This window comes from Argopecten irradians, chromosome 3 (genome assembly GCF_041381155.1).
Source record: "Argopecten irradians isolate NY chromosome 3, Ai_NY, whole genome shotgun sequence".
Taxonomy (NCBI): domain Eukaryota; kingdom Metazoa; phylum Mollusca; class Bivalvia; order Pectinida; family Pectinidae; genus Argopecten; species Argopecten irradians.
This window is the reverse complement of record NC_091136.1, coordinates 67,193,936-67,210,369: the sequence shown is the minus strand read 5'-3', so window position 1 is coordinate 67,210,369 and position 16,434 is coordinate 67,193,936. Positions and strand designations below refer to the sequence as shown.

The 16,434-nt window shown below is 38.2% G+C and overlaps 1 pseudogene; it reads right to left on the bottom strand.

Moving 5' to 3' along the window:
- Positions 1-2,006: 2,006 nt before the first annotated feature.
- Positions 2,007-2,666, bottom strand: LOC138319811 (EH domain-containing protein 1 pseudogene; annotated as a pseudogene).
- Positions 2,667-16,434: the final 13,768 nt, after the last annotated feature.

Here is a 16,434-nt window from a genome sequence, read left to right as displayed (position 1 = left end):
TGACGTTGTGTGTTATATACACCCTATACTGACCACAGTGACCAGTATGGCCATGTGTTATATACACCCTATACTGACCATAGTGACCGGTATGACCGTGTGTTATATACACCCTATACTGACCACAGTGACCAGTATGGCCATGTGTTATATACATCCTATACTGACCAGTGACCTGTATGACCGTGTGTTATATACACCCTATACTGACCAGCAGTGACCGGTATGACCGTGTGTTATACACACCCTATACTGACCATAGTGACCACAGTATGACCATGTGTTATATACACCCTATACTGGCCAGTGACCGCAGTATGACCATGTGTTATATACACCCTAAACTGACCACAGTGACCGGTATGACCTTGTGTTATATACACCCTATACTGACCACAGTGACCGGTATGACCATGTGTTATATACACCCTATACTGACCACAGTGACCGGTATGACCATGTGTTATATACACCCTATACTGACCATAGTGACCACAGTATGACCATGTGTTATATATACACCCTAAACTGACCACAGTGACCGGTATGACCGTGTGTTATATACACCCTATACCTACCACAGTGACCACAGTATGACCATGTGTTATATACACCCTATACTGACCATAGTGACTACAGTATGACCATGTGTTATATACACCCTATACTGACCACAGTGACCACAGTATGACCATGTGTTATATACACCCTATACTGGCCATAGTGACCACAGTATGACCATGTGTTATATACACCCTATACTGACCACAGTGACCGGTATGACCGTGTGTTATATACACCCTATACTGGCCATAGTGACCACAGTATGACCATGTGTTATATACACCCTATACTGACCACAGTGACCACAGTATGACCATGTGTTATATACACCCTATACTGACCACAGTGACCGGTATGACCGTGTGTTATATACACCCTATACTGACCATAGTGACCACAGTATGACCATGTGTTACATACACCCTATACTGGCCATAGTGACCACAGTATGACCATGTGTTATATACACCCTATACCAACCACAGTGACCACAGTATGACCATATTTGTGATGTTATAGACTGTGCTGACCACAGAACTAGACATTCTACAGTTAACATTCAGTGTTACCATTAATGTACTAATGTAGACAACACGAGTTTGATGTTGTAATGGAAGAACATCCAGACAATGCTGACAAAATGATGTACATTACATAGTACAAATATACAGTCTGTATTATGCATGCTTACAGAGCTTTTGGTGTATTAGGCATGTGCATCAGCTGGTAATCAACAAAACAGGTGAGGAATACTCCAGTCAAATATATATAGGCAACAATGGTATTATTCTGTGGAAAGTTCTAAGTGACCCAGTGTTCGTCCTGTTTACAGAATAAGAATATATGGCACACTGATATCAATGCCATTAGTATATCTCTCGTAGAAAACAAAACAATTCATCACAATTCTATTTATTACAAAATCTTCATTAAAAATAAATTCTGGCAAAGAAAAATAATGACAGATAATCTCCAAAAATCTCAGAAGAAATGTATATATTTGAATGAATGATGATGACAATAAATACCAACATATACCACAGGCTACAGACTTACAGGTGTGTTATAAGTGTCACTTCTCACTTTGAGGGAATCCATTTCCTATTTGATGTATAGGTACACTACATTAATTGTAGACAATGCATACTACACAACATAAAGTTACAATTCCATATTACTAACTAACTTGGACTATCAGTGAGTTACTTCCCTTAGCTATCATATTACTACCTATCTCAGATGATCAGTGAGTTACCTCCCTTAGCTATCATATTACTACCTATCTTAAACTATCAGTGAGTTACTTCCCTTAGCTACCTCTTCACACTTTAAAATTTCTGTATTATAATAAGTCCCATTTCTCCTGTTTTGATGAGATGTTGTGTAAAATCCTGGTTTTGGGAGTAACATTCGTCCTCATTAACAGTATGTAAATCTTCATTTTATACAAAGTTGGTTTTGGATGGTGGTACAAGATGCTTTGGAAGTTCCGCTGGTAAATCATTTCCTTCTAACTTAATTTTAACTAGATGGTTGGCTAAAGCCCATTCATCCATATCCAACATTCCATCTTTGTCTATGTCAGATAATTTCCAGATTTTTCCCAACACTGAATTTGGCAACTTGGATTTCACTAATTCGGACTTGGCAGATGCTCCAGTGATCTTTCCATCTACAGGGTTCAGCTTATCAAATACTTCATCATATTTGTATTTCTCTTGGTTGACCACCCATTCGGGGTCCCCTCTGCCTTCATCGATGCCTTCGCCTCGGCCGTATCCAAAGACACTCTCACTCATGGTGTCGAAGGCTCCACCCTGTACCCCGGGACCTTGTTGGGCGCTCGCTGCCTCCTCCATAGGAATCATTTGCATGAGGCGTGCGATATCCTGGGCAAGCATCTGATCTACCACCTCAAGCAACTTTGGCTTGAGGACGTGGAACTTAGTAAAATCATGGTGCTGGAGTTGTTCTTGCATTCTTTGTAGACTGGGAAAGTCTCCTGGTGAGATCTGATGCTCCCGCTGTAAAGTTGCGTAGGTCTCGCCCAATCCCTTGATCAGGTCCTTCTTCTTTGTGTCCTTACCGAACATGGATGGCATCTCTTTCTTCAGGTGACTGATGATGTAGGCATGTACCTGGTAACAGACAGAAAAGTTCGGAATAGATTTCCAGAAATATTTATATCATGTCAACAAGGTACTAAATGTATGTCATGCAGAGGTTCCTATATCAACCATACAAAGACACACTACATGTATAGTGATTATTAGAAAAAAATACATTCCAAAAGTTCCAGGTCTGACCTATAACCTTTAATATCATTTTTAACTTCTGGTTGAATTGACATATAATCATTACCTTTATTTGCAAGTGAACTAAATACCAACCAAATATGAAGCAAATTGGATGCTACAGAGTGCTGACTCAGGTAGGGTTTTAACATTAACACAGGGCTACTTATTCGGTTAATGTGGCATGAATTGAAATTTCCTTTACAATTGTATTAATGTAGAAAGCAGTTTTCAAATTGAGGGTTTTTATATGTCCAGATATAGGTAATAAACTGGGTAATCTAAAGGGTTCTGATGTTGAAATTTATTATATGCCAATTAAATTAATTAATCAGCCAAATGATTCCACATCAGAACCCTTGTGATTATATATATATACTAGGTATATGGGAACCATTGGACTGTGTAAAATGTCTAACATTGATCCTGGTCTAAAAGACAATTCACATGGTCAGAGCTGTGGTCTTCTCAGTCTCAGGGACAAATCAAAACAACCAGACTGACAGCCTGGATAATGTCAAAAACTATCTCTAGTTGTTTGGGTGTGTTCCTACCTAGGTGATGACAAAAACTATCTATAGTTGTTTGTGTTCCTACCAAGGTGATGACAAAAACTATCTCTAGTTGTTTGTGTTCCTACTAAGGTGATGACAAAAACTATCTCTAGTTGTTTGGGTGTGGTCCTACCAAGGTGATGTCAAAAACTATCTCTAGTTGTTTGGGTGTGTTCCTACCAAGGTGATGACAAAAACTATCTCTAGTTGTTTGTGTTCCTACCAAGGTGATGACAAAAACTATCTCTAGTTGTTTGGGTGTGTTCCTACCAAGGTGATGACAAAAACTATCTCTAGTTGTTTGGGTGTGTTCCTACCAAGGTGATGACAAAAACTATCTCTAGTTGTTTGTGTTCCTACCAAGGTGATGACAAAAACTATCTCTAGTTGTTTGTGGTCCTACAAAAGTGATGACAAAAACTATGTCTAGTTGTTTGGGTGTGTTCCTACCAAGGTGATGACAAAAACTATCTCTAGTTGTTTGGGTGTGTTCCTACCAAGGTGATGACAAAAACTATCTCTAGTTGTTTGGGTGTGTTCCTACCAAGGTGATGACAAAAAAACTATCTCTAGTTGTTTGTGTTCCTACCAAGATGATGACAAAAACTATCTATAGTTGTTTGTGTTCCTACCAAGGTGATGACAAAAACTATCTCTAGTTGTTTGTGGTCCTACAAAAGTGATGACAAAAACTATGTCTAGTTGTTTGGGTGTGTTCCTACCAAGGTGATGACAAAAACTATCTCTAGTTGTTTGGGTGTGTTCCTACCAAGGTGATGACAAAGGCTATCTCTAGTTGTTTGTGTTCCTACCAAGGTGATGACAAAAACTATCTCTAGTTGTTTGGGTGTGTTCCTACTAAGGTGATGGCAAAAACTATCTCTAGTTGTTTGTGTTCCTACCAAGGTGATGACAAAAACTATCTCTAGTTGTTTGGGTGTGTTCCTACCAAGGTGATGACAAAAACTATCTCTAGTTGTTTGTGTTCCTACCAAGATGACGACAAAAACTATCTATAGTTGTTTGTGTTCCTACCAAGGTGATGACAAAAACTATCTCTAGTTGTTTGGGTGTGTTCCTACCAAGGTGATGACAAAAACTATCTCTAGTTGTTTGTGTGTGGTCCTACCAAGGTGATGACAAAAACTATCTCTAGTTGTTTGTGTGTGTTCCTACCAAGGTGATGACAAAAACTATCTCTAGTTGTTTGGGTGTGTTCCTACCAAGGTGATGACAAAAACTGTTGTTTGGGTGTGGTCCTCTAAGGTGATGACAAAAACTGTCTCTAGTTGTTTGTGTTCCTACCTAGGTGATGACAAAAACTATCTCTAGTTGTTTGGGTGTGTTCCTACCAAGGTGATGACAAAAACTATCTCTAGTTGTTTGTGTTCCTACCAAGGTGATGACAAAAACTATCTCTAGTTGTTTGTGTTCCTACCAAGATGATGACAAAAACTATCTCTAGTTGTTTGTGTTCCTACTAAGGTGATGACAAAAACTATCTCTAGTTGTTTGGGTGTGTTCCTACCAAGGTGATGACAAAAACTATCTCTAGTTGTTTGTGGTCCTACCAAGGTGATGACAAAAACTATCTCTAGTTGTTTGTGGTCCTACCAAGGTGATGACAAAAACTATCTCTAGTTGTTTGGGTGTGTTCCTACCTAGGTGATGACAAAAACTATGTCTAGTTGTTTGGGTGTGTTCCTACCAAGGTGATGACAAAAACTATCTCTAGTTGTTTGGGTGTGTTCCTACCAAGGTGATGACAAAAACTATCTCGAGTTGTTTGTGTTCCTACCAAGATGGTGACAAAAACTATCTATAGTTGTTTGTGTTCCTACCAAGGTGATGACAAAAACTATCTCTAGTTGTTTGTGTTCCTACTAAGGTGATGACAAAAACTATGTCTAGTTGTTTGTGTGTGTTCCTACCAAGGTGATGTCAAAAACTATCTCTAGTTGTTTGTGTTCCTACCTAGGTGATGACAAAAACTATCTCTAGTTGTTTGGGTGTGTTCCTACCAAGGTGATGACAAAAACTATCTCTAGTTGTTTGGGTGTGTTCCTACCAAGGTGATGACAAAAACTATCTCTAGTTGTTTGGGTGTGTTCCTACCAAGGTGATGACAAAAACTATCTCTAGTTGTTTGGGTGTGGTCCTACCAAGGTGATGACAAAAACTGTCTCTAGTTGTTTGTGTTCCTACCAAGGTGATGACAAAAACTATCTCTAGTTGTTTGTGGTCCTACAAAAGTGATGACAAAAACTATGTCTAGTTGTTTGGGTGTGTTCCTACCAAGGTGATGACAAAAACTATCTCTAGTTGTTTGTGTTCCTACCAAGATGATGACAAAAACTATCTATAGTTGTTTGTGGTCCTACAAAAGTGATGACAAAAACTATGTCTAGTTGTTTGCGTTCCTACTAAGGTGATGACAAAAACTATGTCTAGTTGTTTGTGTTCCTACCAAGGTGATGACAAAAACTATCTCTAGTTGTTTGGGTGTTGTCCTACCAAGGTGATGACAAAAACTATCTCTAGTTGTTTGTGGTCCTACGTCCTACAAAAGTGATGACAAAAACTATGTCTAGTTGTTTGTGTTCCTACCAAGATGATGACAAAAACTATCTCTAGTTGTTTGTGTTCCTACCAAGATGATGACAAAAACTATCTATAGTTGTTTGTGTTCCTACCAAGATGATGACAAAAACTATCTCTAGTTGTTTGTGTTCCTACCAAGATGATGACAAAAACTATCTATAGTTGTTTGTGGTCCTACAAAAGTGATGACAAAAACTATGTCTGGTTGTTTGTGTTCCTACTAAGGTGATGACAAAAACTATCTCTAGTTGTTTGGGTGTGGTCCTACCAAGGTGATGACAAAAACTATCTCTAGTTGTTTGGGTGTGTTCCTACCAAGGTGATGACAAAAACTATCTCTAGTTGTTTGGGTGCGTTCCTACCAAGGTGATGACAAAAACTATCTCTAGTTGTTTGGGTGCGTTCCTACCAAGGTGATGACAAAAACTATCTCTAGTTGTTTGGGTGTGTTCCTACCAAGGTGATGACAAAAACTATCTCTAGTTGTTTGTGTTCCTACCAAGGTGATGTCAAAAACTATCTCTAGTTGTTTGGGTGTGTTCCTACCAAGGTGATGTCAAAAACTATCTCTAGTTGTTTGTGTTCCTACCAAGGTGATGACAAAAACTATCTCTAGTTGTTTGTGTTCCTACCAAGGTGATGACAAAAACTATCTCTAGTTGTTTGGGTGTGTTCCTACCAAATGACAAAAACTATCTCTAGTTGTTTGGGTGTGTTCCTACCAAGGTGATGACAAAAACTATCTCTAGTTGTTTGGGTGTGTTCCTACCACGGTGATGACAAAAACTATCTCTAGTTGTTTGGGTGTGTTCCTACCAAGGTGATGACAAAAACTATCTCTAGTTGTTTGGGTGTGTTCCTACCAAGGTGATGACAAAAACTATCTCTAGTTGTTTGGGTGTGTTCCTACCAAGGTGATGACAAAAACTATCTCTAGTTGTTTGGGTGTGTGGTTCCTACCAAGGTGATGACAAAAAATACCTCTAGTTGTGTTTGGGTGTGTTCCTACCAAGGTGATGACAAAAACTATCTCTAGTTGTTTGTGTTCCTACCAAGATGATGACAAAAACTATCTCTAGTTGTTTGGGTGTTTCCTACCAAGGTGATGACAAAAACTATCTCTAGTTGTTTGGGTGTGTGTCCTACCAAGGTGATGACAAAAACTATCTCTAGTTGTTTGGGTGTGTTCCTACCAAGGTGATGACAAAAACTATCTCTAGTTGTTTGGGTGCGTTCCTACCAAGGTGATGACAAAAACTATCTCTAGTTGTTTGGGTGCGTTCCTACCAAGGTGATGACAAAAACTATCTCTAGTTGTTTGGGTGTGTTCCTACCAAGGTGATGACAAAAAACTATCTCTAGTTGTTTGTGTTCCTACCAAGGTGATGTCAAAAAACTATCTCTAGTTGTTTGGGTGTGTTCCTACCAAGGTGATGTCAAAAACTATCTCTAGTTGTTTGTGTTCCTACCAAGGTGATGACAAAAACTATCTCTAGTTGTTTGTGTTCCTACCAAGGTGATGACAAAAACTATCTCTAGTTGTTTGGGTGTGTTCCTACCAAGGTGATGACAAAAACTATCTCTAGTTGTTTGGGTGTGTTCCTACCAAGGTGATGACAAAAACTATCTCTAGTTGTTTGGATGTGTTCCTACCACGGTGATGACAAAAACTATATCTTGTTGTTTGTGTTCCTACCAAGGTGATGACAAAAACTATCTCTAGTTGTTTGGGTGTGTTCCTACCAAGGTGATGACAAAAACTATCTCTAGTTGTTTGTGTTCCTACCAAGGTGATGACAAAAACTATCTCTAGTTGTTTGGGTGTGTTCCTACCAAGGTGATGACAAAAAATACCTCTAGTTGTGTTTGGGTGTGTTCCTACCAAGGTGATGACAAAAACTATCTCTAGTTGTTTGGGTGTGTTCCTACCAAGGTGATGACAAAAACTATCTCTAGTTGTTTGGGTGTGTTCCTACCACGGTGATGACAAAAACTATATCTTGTTGTTTGTGTTCCTACCAAGGTGATGACAAAAACTATCTCTAGTTGTTTGGGTGTGTTCCTACCAAGGTGATGACAAAAACTATCTCTAGTTGTTTGGGTGTGTTCCTACCAAGGTGATGACAAAAACTATCTCTAGTTGTTTGTGTTCCTACCAAGGTGATGACAAAAACTATCTCTAGTTGTTTGGGTGTGTTCCTACCAAGGTGATGACAAAAAATACCTCTAGTTGTGTTTGGGTGTGTTCCTACTAAGGTGATGACAAAAACTATCTCTAGTTGTTTGTGATCCTACCAAGGTGATGATAAAAACTATCTCTAGTTGTTTGGGTGTGTTCCTACCAAGGTGATGACAAAAACTATGTCTAGTTGTTTGTGATCCTACCAAGGTGAAATGCTCCACTCTGTTGTTGTATTAGCATTTCTTGACTGAATGGTAATGCTATCACTGTATGGTAATGCTATCACTGTAATGCTATCACTGTATGGTAATGCTATCACTGTAATGCTATCACTGTATGGTAATGCTATCACTGTATGGTGATGCTATCACTGTATGGTAATGCTATCACTGTAATGCTATCACTGTATGGTAATGCTATCACTGTAATGTTATCACTGTAATGTTATCACTGTATGGTAATGCTATCACTGTATGGTAATGCTATCACTGTATGGTAATGCTATCACTGTATTGTAATGCTATCACTGTATGGTAATGCTATCACTGTATGGTAATGCTATCACTGTAATGCTATCACTGTATGGTAATGCTATCACTGTATGGTAATGCTATCACTGTATGGTAATGCTATCACTGTAATGCTATCACTGTATGGTAATGCTATCACTGTATGGTGATGCTATCACTGTATGGTAATGCTATCACTGTAATGCTATCACTGTATGGTAATGTTATCACTGTAATGTTATCACTGTATGGTAATGCTATCACTGTATGGTAATGCTATCACTGTATGGTAATGCTATCACTGTATTGTAATGCTATCACTGTAATGCTATCACTGTATGGTAATGCTATCACTGTATGGTAATGCTATCACTGTATGGTAATGCTATCACTGTATGGTAATGCTATCACTGTATGGTAATGCTATCACTGTATGGTAATGCTATCACTGTAATGCTATCACTGTATGGTAATGCTATCACTGTATGGTAATGTTATCACTGATAAAGCTATCACTGTATGGTGATGCTATCACTGTATGGTAATGCTATCACTGTATGGTGATGCTATCACTGTATGGTAATGCTATCACTGTATGGTAATGCTATCACTGTATGGTAATGCTATCACTGTATGGTAATGCTATCACTGTAATGCTATCACTGTAATGCTATCACTGTATGATCACGTAATGCTATCACTGTATGGTAATGCTATCACTGTATGTAATGCTATCACTGTATGGTAATGCTATCACATGTATGGTAATGCTATCACTGTATTGTAATGCTATCACTGTATGGTAATGCTATCACTGTATTGTAATCACTGTAATGCTATCACTGTATGGTAATGCTATCACTGTAATGCTATCACTGTATGGTAATGCTATCACTGTATGGTAATGCTATCACTGTAATGCTATCACTGTATTATTGTAATGCTATCACTGTATGTATGTAATGCTATCACTGTATGGTAATGCTATCACTGTATGGTAATGCTATCACTGTATGCTATCACTGTATGGTAATGCTATCACTGTAATGCTATCACTGTAATGCTATCACTGTATGGTAATGCTATCACTGTATGGTAATGCTATCACTGTATGGTAATGCTATCACTGTATGGTAATGCTATCACTGTAATGCTATCACTGTATGGTAATGCTATCACTGTATGGTAATGCTATCACTGTAATGCTATCACTGGTAATGCTATCACTGTATGGTAATGCTATCACTGTATGGTAATGCTATCACTGTATGGTAATGCTATCACTGTATGATAATGCTATCACTGTATTGTAATGCTATCACTGTATTGTAATGCTATCACTGTATGGTAATGCTATCACTGTATGGTAATGCTATCACTGTATGGTAATGCTATCACTGTATGGTAATGCTATCACTGTATGGTGATGCTATCACTGTATGGTAATGCTATCACTGTATGGTAATGCTATCACTGTATGATAATGCTATCACTGTATTGTAATGCTATCACTGTATTGTAATGCTATCACTGTATGGTAATGCTATCACTGTATGGTAATGCTATCACTGTATTGTAATGCTATCACTGTATGGTAATGCTATCACTGTAATGCTATCACTGTATGGTAATGCTATCACTGTATGGTAATGCTATCACTGTATGGTAATGCTATCACTGTATGGTAATGCTATCACTGTATGGTAATGCTATCACTGTATGGTAATGCTATCACTGTATGGTAATGCTATCACTGTAATGCTATCACTGTATGGTAATGCTATCACTGTATGGTAATGCTATCACTGTATGGTAATGCTATCACTGTATGGTAATGCTATCACTGTATGGTAATGCTATCACTGTATTGTAATGCTATCACTGTAATGCTATCACTGTATGGTAATGCTATCACTGTATGGTAATGCTATCACTGTATTGTAATCACTGTAATGCTATCACTGTATGGTAATGCTATCACTGTATGGTAATGCTATCACTGTATGGTAATGCTATCACTGTATGGTAATGCTATCACTGTATGGTAATGCTATCACTGTATGGTAATGCTATCACTGTATGGTAATGCTATCACTGTATGGTAATGCTATCACTGTATGGTAATGCTATCACTGTATGGTAATGCTATCACTGTATGGTAATGCTATCACTGTATGGTAATGCAACGTGTAATGCTATCACTGTATGGTAATGCTATCACTGTATGGTAATGCTATCACTGTATGGTATGCTATCACTGTATGCTATCACTGTATGGTAATGCTATCACTGTAATGTAATGCTATCACTGTATGGTAATGCTATCACTGTATGGTAATGCTATCACTGTATGGTAATGCTACATGTAGCTATCACTGTATGGTAATGCTATCACTGTATGGTAATGCTATCACTGTATGGTAATGCTATCACTGTATGGTAATGCTATCACTGTATGGTAATGCTATCACTGTATGGTAATGCTATCACTGTATTGTAATGCTATCACTGTATGGTAATGCTATCACTGTATGGTAATGCTATCACTGTATGGTAATGCTATCACTGTATGTAATGCTATCACTGTATTGTAATGCTATCACTGTATGGTAATGCTATCACTGTATGGTAATGCTATCACTGTATGGTAATGCTATCACTGTATGGTAATGCTATCACTGTATTTGAATGCTATCACTTTATTGTAATGCTATCACTGTATTGTAATGCTATCACTGTATGGTAATGCTATCACTGTATGGTAATGCTATCACTGTATGGTAATGCTATCACTGTATGTAATGCTATCACTGTATGTAATGCTATCACTGTATGGTAATGCTATCACTGTCACTGCTATCACTGTATGGTAATGCTATCACTGTATGGTAATGCTATCACGTATTGCTATCACTGTATGGTAATGCTATCACTGTATGGTAATGCTATCACTGTATGTAATGCTATCATGTATGGTAATGCTATCACTGTATGGTAATGCTATCACTGTATGGTAATGCTATCACTGTATGGTAATGCTATCACTGTATGGTGATGCTATCACTGTATGGTAATGCTATCACTGTATTGTAATGCTATCACTGTATGGTATGCTATCACTGTAATGTATCACTGCTAATCACTGTATTGTAATGCTATCACTGTATTGTAATGCTATCACTGTGTATGCTATCACTGTATGTAATGCTATCACTGTATTGTATGCTACACTGTATGGTAATGCTATCACTGTGTATGCTATGATGCTATCACTGTATGGTAATGCTATGTATGGTAATGCTACTGTATGGTAATGCTTATATCACTGTATGGTAATGCTATCACTGGTAATGCTATCACTGTATGGTGCTATCACTGTATGGTAATGCTATCACTGTATTGTAATGCTATCACTGTATTGTAATGCTATCACTGTATGGTAATGCTATCACTGTATGGTAATGCTATCACTGTATGGTGATGCTATCACTGTATGGTAATGCTATCACTGTATGGTAATGCTATCACTGTATGGTAATGCTATCACTGTATGGTAATGCTATCACTGTATTGTAATGCTATCACTGTATTGTAATCCTGTTACATTAACGTAAGTATAACATTAATCTAACACCTTGGAATCTACCTGATGGTATCTGTCTTGGGCCATAAAACATGCCCAATGTCTAGAATTAGGTATTTGGCCTTTTGCCTTGAACTTACAAGTAAGTGTGACTGTGTCCAGTGGATAAAAAAAACAAGAGCTCCAGAGGGCCTGTATCGCTCACCTGGTTTGTAATGCCAAGTTATGTTCTGGATACAGGTTCATTGTTTCTTTACTGAAGGAATTTTAATATTTACCTCTAATTCCCCTATTTGGCCCCATCCCTCCTGCCCCCATGGGCTCAGAGCCAAAATTTATACAAGTTCTGTTCCCCTTCCCCCAAGGATATTTGTGGCCAAATTCGATTAAAATCCATGCAGAACTCTTTGACTAGTAGCGATTTATAGAATTTACCTCTATTTCCCTTAATCAGCCCCACCCCTCCTGCCCCCGGGGGGTCAGAGCCAAAATTTATACAAGTTCTGTTCCCCATCCCCCCAAGGATGTTTGTGGCCAAATTTGGTCCCTTCATGCAGAATTCTAGGACAAGTAGCGATTTATAAGATTTACCTTTATTTCCCCTATTGGGCCCCGCCCTTCCTGCCCCAAGGTGATCAGAGCCAAAATTGATACAAACTCTGTTCCCCTTCCCCCAAGGATGTTTGTGTCCAAATCTGGTTACAATCCATGCGGAACTCTAGGACAAGTAGCAATTTATAGGATTTATCTCAAATTCCCCTATTGGGCCCCGCCCCTCCTGCCCCCGGGGGGTCAGAGCCAAAATTTATACAAGTTCTGTTCCCCTTCCCCCAAGGATGCTTGTGGCCAAATTTAGTTACAATCCATGCAGTACTCTACAACTAGTGGTGATTTAAAGGAAATGTTGACGGACGGAGGGACGGACGGACGACGGACGCCGCGCCATGGTGAGCTAAAAATATACCATGTACTATAAAGTGTCAGAGAGCATGACTTTATATCAATTTAATCACTACCTCTTTTAGGGATCAAACCCATGACAAGTAGATTACTTGTCTAATACTCAACCGATCAAGCTAAAAAGAAATTTTCTCTCACCATGTATTCACTTTCCTCATCCCATCCCTTAGCAAGATTTTCAGGGGTCTATAGTGATGCCAATGGAGCAAATCTTAGTACATGTATATCATTTCTTTTTCCCTACATGTAGACACCAATGTAGCAGAATGCACAAAGTATCTGCATAATTACCTCTTATAGGGTTACACAAAGTATTGCCATAGCTACCTCACTAAAGGGTTAAACAAAGTATCGCCATATCTACCTCACTATAGGGTTAAACAAAGTATCCCCTTTAGCTACATCATTATAGGGTTACACAAAGTATCACATAGTTGCCTCACTATAGGGTTACACAAAGTATCATTTTTTAATCAGCTACCTAATTATAGGGTTACACAAAGTATCGCACTAGTTACCTCACTATAGGGTTACACAAAGTATCACCTTAGCTCCCTCATTATAGGGTTACACAAAGTATCACATAGTTACCTCACTATAGGGTTACACAAAGTATCACATAGTTACATCATTATAGGGTTACACAAAGTATCGCCATAGTTACCTCACTATAGGCCCAGGTTACACAAATTTAAAAGTATCGCCATAGCTACATCATTATAGGTTTACACAAAGTATCGCCATAGCTACCTCATTATAGGGATACACAAAGTATCACCTTAGTTACCTCACTATAGGGTTATACAAAGTATCACCTTAGCTACCTCACCATAGGGTTACACAAAGTATCACCTTAGCTCCCTCATTATAGGGTTACACAAAGTATCACATAGTTACATCATTATAGGGTTACACAAAGTATCGCCATAGTTACCTCACTATAGGCCCGGGTTACACAAAGTATCGCCATAGCTACATCATTATAGGTTTACACAAAGTATCGCCATAGCTACCTCAGTATAGGGTTACACAAAGTATCACCTTAGTTACCTCACTATAGGGTTATACAAAGTATCACCTTAGCTACCTCATTTTAGGGTTTCACAAAGTATCACCATATCTACCTCAGTATAGGGTTACACAAAGTATCGTCATAGCTACCTCATTATAGAGTTACACAAATTATCGCCATAGCTACCTCAGTATAGGGTTACACAAAGTATCGCCATAGCTACCTCAGTATAGGGTTACACAAAGTATCACCATAGCTATCTCATTATAGGGTTACACAAATTATCACCTTAGCTACCTCAGTATAGGGTTATACAAAATATCACCTTAGCTACCTCATTATAGGGTTACACAAAGTATCGCCACAGCTATCTCATTATAGGGTTACACAAATTATCACCTTATAATTAGCTACATCATTAAAGGGTACACAAAGTATTGCCATAGTTACCTCACTATAGGGTTACACAAAGTATCACCTTAGCTAAATTATTATAGGGTTACACAAAGTATTGCCATAGCTACCTCAGTATAGGGTTATACAAAGTATCACCTTAGCTACCTCATTATAGGGTTACAAAGTATCACCTTATAATTAGCTACATCATTAAAGGGTACACAAAGTATTGCCATAGTTACCTCACTATAGGGTTATACAAAGTATCACCTTAGCTACCTCATTAAAGGGTTACACAAAGTATCACATAGTTGCCTCACTATAGGGTTAAACAAAGTATAATTTTTTAATCAGCTACCTAATTATAGGGTTACACAAAGTATCGCACTAGTTACCTCACTATAGGGTTACACAAAGTATCACCTTAGCTCCCTCATTATAGGGTTACACAAAGTATCACATAGTTACCTCACTATAGGGTTACACAAAGTATCACATAGTTACATCATTATAGGGTTACACAAAGTATCGCCATAGTTACCTCACTATAGGCCCGGGTTACACAAATTTAAAAGTATCGCCATAGCTACATCATTATAGGTTTACACAAAGTATCGCCATAGCTACCTCATTATAGGGTTACACAAAGTATCACCTTAGTTACCTCACTATAGGGTTATACAAAGTATCACCTTAGCTACCACATTTTAGGGTTACACAAAGTATCGCCATAGCTACCTCAGTATAGGGTTACACAAAGTATTACCTTAGTTACCTCACTATAGGGTTATACAAAGTATCACCTTAGCTACCTCACTATAGGGTTACACAAAGTATCACCTTAGCTCCCTCATTATAGGGTTACACAAAGTATCACATAGTTACATCATTATAGGGTTACACAAAGTATCGCCATAGTTACCTCACTATAGGCCCGGGTTACACAAAGTATCGCCATAGCTACATCATTATAGGTTTACACAAAGTATCGCCATAGCTACCTCAGTATAGGGTTACACAAAGTATCACCTTAGTTACCTCACTATAGGGTTATACAAAGTATCACCTTAGCTACCTCATTTTAGGGTTACACAAAGTATCACAATATCTACCTCAGTATAGGGTTACACAAAGTATCGTCATAGCTACCTCATTATAGATACACAAATTATCGCCATAGCTACCTCAGTATAGGGTTACACAAAGTATCGCCATAGCTACCTCAGTATAGGGTTACACAAAGTATCGCCATATCTATCTCATTATAGGGTTACACAAATTATCACCTTAGCTACCTCAGTATAGGGTTATACAAAATATCACCTTAGCTACCTCATTATAGGGTTACACAAAGTATCGCCACAGCTATCTCATTATAGGGTTACACAAATTATCACCTTATAATTAGCTACATCATTAAAGGGTACACAAAGTATTGCCATAGTTACCTCACTATAAGGTTACACAAAGTATCACCTTAGCTAAATTATTATAGGGTTACACAAAGTATTGCCATAGCTACCTCAGTATAGGGTTATACAAAGTATCACCTTAGCTACCTCATTATAGGGTTACAAAGTATCACCTTATAATTAGCTACATCATTAAAGGGTACACAAAGTATTGCCATAGTTACCTCACTACAGGGTTATACAAAGTATCACCTTAGCTACCTCATTAAAGGGTTATACAAAGTATCACATAGCTAACTCATTACAGGGTTACACAAAGTATCACCTTAGCTACATCATTATAGGGTTACACAAAGTATCGCCATAG